Genomic DNA, 9083 nt, shown 5'->3' with positions numbered 1-9083 from the left:
TCTACTCAAGATTTAGGACTCTGACAGCAACCGGCAAGGAGGAACTTGGTGGGGCACATCTTGTTGGGCACCCTTGGCCTCTGCAGTGGCTGGTGAATATTTGGCCTCAAGGCACATTAGCTCAGCAGATCAACTGAACTGGTCTAATCCAGTATACCAGCAGAGGAGAGAGAAGACTGAAGATTCCCTCAGGACAGAGCAGCTCAAATGCCCAGATCCAGTCAGCAAAGAGAGGAGCAAGGGTACAGTCCACAGGGAGGAAAAAAAAATATATAAGTAAACAACAGAAGAAAAAGAATCAGAAGCTTCTATGGGGATAAAGAACAAAGAACAGAACCAAGAGAGGATGAAAGGATCCAAGGAACTTCAAGCAAAACCTAAAAGTCCAGGGAATTGGACTTTGATTCTAGAAGAGCTCAAAAAGTAATTCAAGGGGCAGCTAGGTAGCTCAGTGGATTAAGAGTCAGGCCTAGAGATGGGAGGTCCTAGGTTCAAATCTGGCCTCAGACACTTCCCAGCTGGGTGACCCTGGGAAAGTCACTTTACCCCCATTGCCTAGCCCTTACCACTCTTCTGCCTTGGAGCCAATACACAGTATTGACTCCAAGATGGAAGGCAAGGTTTAAAAAAAAAAGTAATTTAAAACACCAAATAAGAAAGGTTGATGAAAAATGGGAAAAGGAAAACAACTTAAAAAGCAAAATAGGTCATCTGGAAACAGAGACACAAGAATTAAAACAAGAAAATAGTATCTTAAAAGCCAGAATTTACCAACTGGAAAATGAGGCAAAAAAGATAAAGGATGAAAAGAATGACTTGAAAAGAAGAAAGGACCAAAAGGAAAAGGAGGATCAAAAGGTAATGGAAGAAAGTCAGTCTTTAAAAATTAGAATGAGCTGAGGAATTTATGAGAAAGAACACTACTGTAAACCTCAAAATTTCTTAGACTTATAAATGTTGGAAATTTCACCATTGGGAAATTTCATACTTGAAAAATTTCCTATTGATAGTGGGTCTTGGCTATTGGAATGTGAACCCCATTGGCATGAGAGTTTCCTCCTCCTCCCTTCTTAAGATTACTTTAGGACAGAAACCTTTTGCTGAACAATGGAAAGGACTTTGACCTATGCTTAAGCATAGAACAGGAATTTCTTTGAGTCATGATTGATTTTAGAATTGATACAATGGAGATACTTGGAATCAATCTCCACCCTACTCAGTCCTAACAGGTTTGAGAAAGGGCTGCAGCATAGATCAAAATTTAATTATTCCAATCTCTACCCTACTCAGGTTAACAGGATTTAGGAAGGGCTGTAGCAAAGGATCAAAGATTTAATTATTTGAAAATATGACCTTCAACAGACATGTGCAAAGCCAGAGACCTCTGGACGGTCCTGGGTTAAGCTAGAGCCTCCATTGGCACAGGGAAATTGATGGACAGTGATTGGTAGATGTGAGAACTGAGGGGAGGCAACTTGGATGGTGTCCTTAAAGAGAGAGGGGTCTGAAGACTCAGGGGGTGTTTTAGGAGTTTGTCGGAGTGGTGGCAGTGTGCTCTGAGAAGCTTGCTCTGAAGGAAGCTGAAGGTGGGGGCTCTGAGACTGTTTCTCCATTTTGGTCACGTGAGTAATAGGGACTGATCTCCTTTCTTTGCCCCAGCTATCTAAGGGCTTGGGCCTTTTGGCCCAGCCTAAACAGAAGGGGTATTTAAGCCCTATTCCCTTCTCTCCCCTTTCTCTCTACCTCTATCTCTCTATCTCTAATTCCTTTCTTCCTCCTGATTGTAATTAAAACTCCATAAAAGGTTGACGGCTGACTTGAGTTTTCATTTAAGAATTACATAGCTGAATTCCTTGGCGACCTTAAATTAATATATATCAGTCTTTTAAAAGTGATTTCCTTGTCACACTACCCACATCTAGAGAAAGAATTGTGTGCATAGAAATCCTGAATAAAACATATGATTTATGGCCTGTTTGTATGGGTATATGATTTGGGGTTTGGGTTTTAGAATATTACTCTATTACAAAAATGAATAACACGGAAGTAGGATTTGAGTGTGTTATAGGGAATTTAGAAAGGGGAAAGGGGAAATACACAATTAAATAAATGAGTTTTTTTTTTAACAAAGAAAGGGAAGATAGGGAAGGAAAAGAGGAGAGGTTTGCATCTGACTATTTGTCCCAAGATATTTAACCCACTATAGTTATTTCCTAAGCATACCCTATCTAACTAACTAAACTAAAAATTACTAAGGATAAGTCCAACAGGGAATCCAGAATCTCATACACAGAGTCCTTGGTGAATTAGATAGCAGAAATCCAGCTGTTGAGTCCTCAGCTATTCCAGGAAATAGAGAGAAAGGCTCCTCCCAAATCACTCTGTCCACCAGAAGGTATGGAGATCTTCTCAATCCTTTTGATCTTATTCTTAGGCAGACAGCTTACAAGAGAGTCCAGATCCACACCCTTCAGGCTTGACCTTCTCCTCCAGACAAACAGTTGGAAACCTGTCCTTTCAACAGCTTGGAACTCTGACCCGGTCAGTTCTTGGAGAATTCTGAGGCTTGAGTGCTGTCAATCAATTCTTTGTAGCTTCTGTGTACTTTGTAACTTTCCTCGCTACAAGTGATAATATATGTATTACCCAGTGAAATTGTTTGTCAACTCCAGAAAGGAGGAAGGAAGAGGAAAGGGAGACAATAAGAATCATGTAACCATAAGAAATTTTTTAAAAAATAAATAAAAATTAGAATTGGGAAATTAGAAGGTGACTTCATGAGACATCAAGAAACAATAAAATGAAATCAAAAGATTAAAAAAAAGAATAAAGTATAAAATACGTCATTGAAAAAAAAACAACTGACGTGGAAAATAGATCCAGGAGAGACAATTTAAAAATTATTGGACTACTCAAAAATATAAGACCCAAACTGTCTCCTTTCCTTCCTTCCCCTTCCCATTGGAGATGATAAGCAATTTGATCTGGGTTATGTATGTATTATCACGCAAATCATACTTTCATATTGTTTATTGTTGTAAGAGAATACTCATATAAAACTGAAGCCCTAAAAATAAAATAATAAATAAACTAACATGAAAGATAATATGCTTCGATGGGCATCTGACTCCAATATATCTTTTTTCTGGAAGTGGATAGCATTTTTTGTTATGAGTCCTTCAGAGCTATCCCAGATCACTGTATTACCGAAAGTTTGCTTTTTCTTTTTTTGCCACATGCTCAACATGAAAAATTTTTACACGACTACACATGAATAATGGATATTATATTTCTTGGCTTCTTAATGTATAAGGCAGGAGGTAGAGGGAAGGAAAAAATTTTAACTGAAAATAAAAATTGAATTTAAAAAAATAGCCAAAAAAGTGACTTTTCAAGATTGAGATATAGCTAAAAGGTGCTTTTTCTTTAAAAGATAAGATTATAGGGGGCAGCTGGGTAGCTCAGTGGATTGAGAGCCAGTCCTAGAGATGGGAGGTCCTAGGTTCAAATCTGGCCTCAGACACTTCCCAGCTGTGTGACCCTGGGCAAGTCACTTGACCCCCATTGCCTAGCCCTTGCTGCTCTTCTGCCTTGGAGCCAATACACAGTATTGACTCCAAGATGGAAGGTAAGGGTTAAAAAAAAAAGATAAGATTATATTTTGTTATTCAATCATTTAAGTCATGTCTGACTCTTTGGAACCTCATTTGTGATTCCCCTAGCAAAGATACTGTAGTGGTTTGCCATTTCCTTTTCCAACTCATTTTGCCAGTGAGGAACTGAGACAGAGTTAAATGACATGCCCAGGGTCATACAGCTAGTAAGTGTCTAAGGCCAGATTTGAACTCAGGAAGATGAATCTCCCTGACTTCAGATCTGGCACTCTATCCATTGCCTATCCACTTAGCTAACCATAATTATTTCAATAAACTACAAATTCAACATAAGTCAACACTGTTAATGGCAAAAAAAATTTTATATTAGACTGCACTTAGAAAATGGCATATTGTCTAGAATGAAAAGGTATTTTGTTCAATCTTAGTCATACCACGTCTAGTGTTTAATATTCAGTTCTAAGAAAGTTTAAGCAGAAAAACAGCAGAGGAGAGTGGCCGCAAGACTATATCTTGTGAGAAGTGGTTGAAAGAGCTGGTGATATTTTTCTTGGAGAAAAGATAATTTAATGGTATCACATTAGCTGTCAAATATTTTAAAGGCCATCAGGTGAAAAGGAACTAGACACATTTCCTTGCGTCTCAGAAGGCAAAAGCTGAAGCAATGAGTAGAAATTATGAAAGTAGATTTCTATTCAATGTGAAGGAAAATTCCCCATTAGAGCTATTCCAAAGTCAAATGGCCTGCCACGGGAAGTAGTAGGAATTTCCCCTTAATGGGAGTTTTTAAGAAAAGGAATGATGACTCTATTATAGATATCATAGAAAGGATTCTTGTTCAGGTACAGCCTGGACTAGATGGCTTTTGGGATCCCTTACAATTCAAGTGTTCTGCTTATGCAAAGGGGTAGTATGGAAGGGATTGGTGAGCAGTCACAGAATGCTCAATATTCTCATTTGATGCTATCTCCATGCCAATGAGACTGAGAACCTGCTTTTGGAAAGTATAATAGCTTGGAATTTTGATCCTAGCAGACAAACCTCAACAATAGACCTGCTCTCCTTGCTTTTCTCTTATGTGTTCAATACGCCCTTGGTGGAAGTAGACTCCCAGTATCTTCATGTACAATTGAGCGTGCTGCACGGTTCTTACCTCCTTTGCTTCCCTCATCCTATTACACTCTAAGACCCAGAATGGGTTTGAAAGACTGCCTTCTCCTCTTTGTTTTTGAACAGTTTACATAGCTTAAGGATTTGTCTTTCAATGTTGTATAGTTTATAAATGTGTTTAGAACTGGAAGGTCCTAGAAACTCATTTATACTTTGTTAAATTTCTTTTTCTTAGATCAGGTTTCCTGTTGTTTTTTTTTTTTTAATTTTAAAAAAAATTTTTTTTTAATTTTTAAAAAAAATTTTTTTTTAATTTTTAAAAAAAAATCATTTTATGATTTTTTTAGACATTGGTCTAAGTTTTCATTTTTTGCCAAATAATTTGTCATAATCGTTTTATATAACTTTTTTCCTCTCCATCTATTGTGTATTTTCAATCAGAAAATGCTTTTATTAACTGTTACTTTGTTTTTCTTTTTCTTTTTTTTAATTTAATTTAATTTTCTCTTTTTTTTAATTTAGCATATTTTTCCATGGTTACATGATTCAAGATTTCCCCTGTTCACTTGATTTTTCTTCCCCTCTTCTAAAGCTGACAAGCAGTTCCACTGGATTATACAAGTACCATTGTTCAAAACCTATTTCCTTGTTATTCGTATTTGCAGTAGAGTGATCTTTTAACATCAAAACCCTAATCATATATCCCTGTCGAACTATGTGATCAATCATATGTTCTTCTTCTGCATTTCTGTTCCCACAGTTCTTTCTCTGGTTGTGGATAGCATTCTTTCTCATAAGTTCCTCCAGATTGTCCTAGATCATTGCATTGCTGCTAGTAGAGAAGTCCATTACATTCAATTGTGCCACAATGTATCAGTCTCTGTATACAATGTTCTCCTGGTTCTGCTCTTTTCGCTCTGCCTCAATTCCTGGAGATCATTCCAGTTCATGTGGAATTCCTCCAGTTCTTTATTCCTTTCACCAACATATACCACAATTTATTGAGCCATTCCCCAATCAATGAATACCCCCTCATTTTCCAATTTTTTGTTACTTTATTTTTCAGAAGTTCCCAATCTTGCCCTTAACTTTGAAAATCTTTTGTGCTTGTCTTGTGTAAAGATGATATTAGAAAATAAGTATTGTTTTATTAGTTTAGGGATAAGAAGTAAAGTGGCTACTTGAGAAAAGAATTAGAGTTTGAAGCAGAGCTGAGAGAGTGTGTTAATTTCAGGTGTGACAGTTATAACCCTTTTTCTGTGTCAATTACTCTCTCTGGCAGCTGGCAGAGACACACACTCTGAGACTCTCTCTCAGGGCTAGAGGAGGTAACATCTTTACCTCTCTCTCTGTCTGAGGGAAAGAGCTGAAGGAGCTCAAAGTTTTCCTTTCCCAACTTGGGAAACACTACTGAATATCTATTGTTGTTTCTGTAGATTGTTTACCTCTGAGATCAAAGAAAAGCCTGTTCTTTGGTTTGAACCCTTAACAGACTCAGAGTCCTAACTTGATACTTGTTCTTGTTGAGACTCAACCAGCTAGCCTTTGTTATTTTATAATTTGAAGACAAAGTTAAGAACTATAAGGATAATAGTGGTGGGTTTTATTTAGATAATATAAATTTGGGTTAGTTAGATCAGACAGGATTAGTGTAGCCTATTAGTTTTTGTCTCCATTTAAATGTATTCCTGATTACATTTTTCTCTTCATTGATTATAATCTTAATTTTATTATGATCTAAGTGTATGTTAAAAATTTCTGCCTTTATGTACCTGTTTATGAATCCTTTGTTGCCTAGCATGTGATCAATTATTTGCCCAAGTCCATGGTAGCCTAAGAAATTTGTATATTCTCCAAAATTTCTATTTACAAGTATACATAGATACAACAAAGCTATTTTTCAATAACATTTTAAAATCTTTAATTCCTTCTTATTTATCTCTTTTGAATTACCATGCCTTCACAGATGATTTTTAAAATCACCTGGGCTTAGTATGTTACTATTGAGGTCTTTATTCATTTTAGTTAACTTTTCCTTTGAGAGTTTGGTTACTGTGACAATGGGTATATTAAATAATGTTATATTTCATTATCAATGGTATGTTTCCTATTGCCTTTTCCAAAATCTTGTTTGCAACTCCTTTTTTGACTTACCTAAAACAAATTTTGTTCCAGCACTTCACTTTGAATCTACCTGAGTCCCTATGCTTTATGTTTATTTCTTTTATCCAACAAAATTGTTGTTTTTGTTTTCATCAGTTTTGTTTACTTCCTTTTGTTGGCAAATTCCATTCATTGACATTGAAAATGTGTTAAATTTGTTTCCCTCTCTATTAGATCATTTATTTTTTTCTTTCATCAATACAATTATCTTGTTACCTATTTAATAGTCCAGTTTTATTGTACTAAAACCTAGTTACACATCATTCTCCTCATGTGAAAAAATAGATCTTTGATGATACATGTAAAACTCAGTTGAATTGCTTGTTAGCCATGGGAGGGGGAAGGGGAAAAGGGAGGGAAAGTATATGAATCATGTAACTATGGAAAAATACTCTTAATTAATTTTAAAGGAGAAAAATAGATCCTAAAATTGTATTGGTATTGTTATCTTTTTTTTTTCTTTTTGCCTTTCTGAAACTAGAAAATCAATAATTAATAGCTTAAGCAATGCTTGGAGTGTGATTCTTAGAATTATGAAGTGTAACATATGTGATCTATAGTAAGAATTTAGTCCTAGGCAAAAATCTGTGTATATAACTAGATTAAGAATGTAGTCCAGGGGACAGCTGGGTAGCTCGGTGGATTGAGAGCCAGGCCTAGAGACGGGAGGTCCTAGGTTCAAATCTGGCCTCAGACACTTCCCAGCTGTGTGACCCTGGGCAAGTCACTTGACCCCCATTGCCTAGCCCTGACCACTCCTCTGCCTTGGAGCCAATACACAGTATTGATTCTAAGATGGAAGGTGAGGGTTTAAAAAAAAAACACTACAGAGGAAGCTAGGTAACACAGTGGATAGTGCATGCAGTCAAGAAGTCAGGAGGTCCTCTGTTCAAATTTGGCCTCGACACTTCCCAGCTGTGTAACCCCCATTGCCTAGCCCTTACCACTCTTCTGCCTTGGAGCCAATACACAGTATTGACTGCAAGATGGAAGGTAAGAGTTAAAAAAAAAAAAGAATGTAGTCCCAGGATAACCTGAGTTATAATTGAAAGTATGTGTATTTTTAGAGTAATTTTAAGTGTGTTCTCATATTTATTAATTAAACATAATTTATTAATCATAAGTAAGTTACTATGTTACCCATAAGTGTGTTAATCTATTCTATAACGTACTCAAAAGCAAGCTAGCTCATGTAGGAAGTTACAGAGAAAAGGTTATCCAAGGGTCATGGAAGTCCAGAGATCTAGTAGGTTGCAGGTCCAGAAATGGCCTCAGACCTAGCAGGTCTGAAAATGGTCTTCAGAGACCTTTTGGAGAACTTTGCGGGGGGGGGGGGGGGGGGAGTGGGGGAGGAGACAGTAGGTTGGAGTCAGACACGAAACTATAAAAATGTGTTTTGCAAGATGGAGTCTCAGGTTTTAAACTGAAGGGATACCCTAATACCTCTGGTCATGTGATTTCTCTGTCACAATAAAGCCAGATCTTTAACCAGAAGGGTCTCCTAGCATCTTATTTTTACATTTCCAGTGTAGTCCATATGAGTGATTAGACAAGCATTCTCTTTCCTCCTACCTCTACATCTTTCACTATTTTTCATTTGTAGAATTTCATTTCAAGAAAAAATTCTTCTTTTACTTTCTCATTCCCCACCACGCCCTGTGATTTAATCTTCCAGATGATCTAATTCTATCTGTTTCCTTGGATTCCTAGATTTTGTGTTTTCAAAGACCTTTATTCCGAGTGATTTGAAAGCCACTGTTTATCATTCACCTCATTAGAGTACATCTTTACATATATTCTTTGCGTTCAAGTCTAAGCAATTCTGTTAAGTTTTAGCAAATTGGTTACTGTGAATGTTAATGGCCTTGCCCTGTTGTAGATTACTAAGCACAATAGGATTGTTTTTTAACCTCATTGAAGAAGTTGAATCTTGACATTGAATCTTGACAGAGGAGGTTCAGTTCTTCAAAGTAGACAATTTTAGTGCCTTTTGATATATTGAATTCCAATCAATCTTCATTAATTTCTTATCACTTAAGAATAGTCTTGCATAATGGGAAATACTTTTTTAATATGTGAATTATTTTCTTCTGGCTGCTTATAATATTTTTCATCAATCTTGAAATTCTGGGATGTGATGATTATATTTCTGGGTGATTTAAACTCGAGATTTCTAACAATGGCCTATAGTTTCTA

Source organism: Monodelphis domestica, chromosome 7 (genome assembly GCF_027887165.1).
Source record: "Monodelphis domestica isolate mMonDom1 chromosome 7, mMonDom1.pri, whole genome shotgun sequence".
Taxonomy (NCBI): Eukaryota; Metazoa; Chordata; class Mammalia; order Didelphimorphia; family Didelphidae; genus Monodelphis; species Monodelphis domestica.
This window is presented reverse-complemented; position numbering follows the sequence as displayed.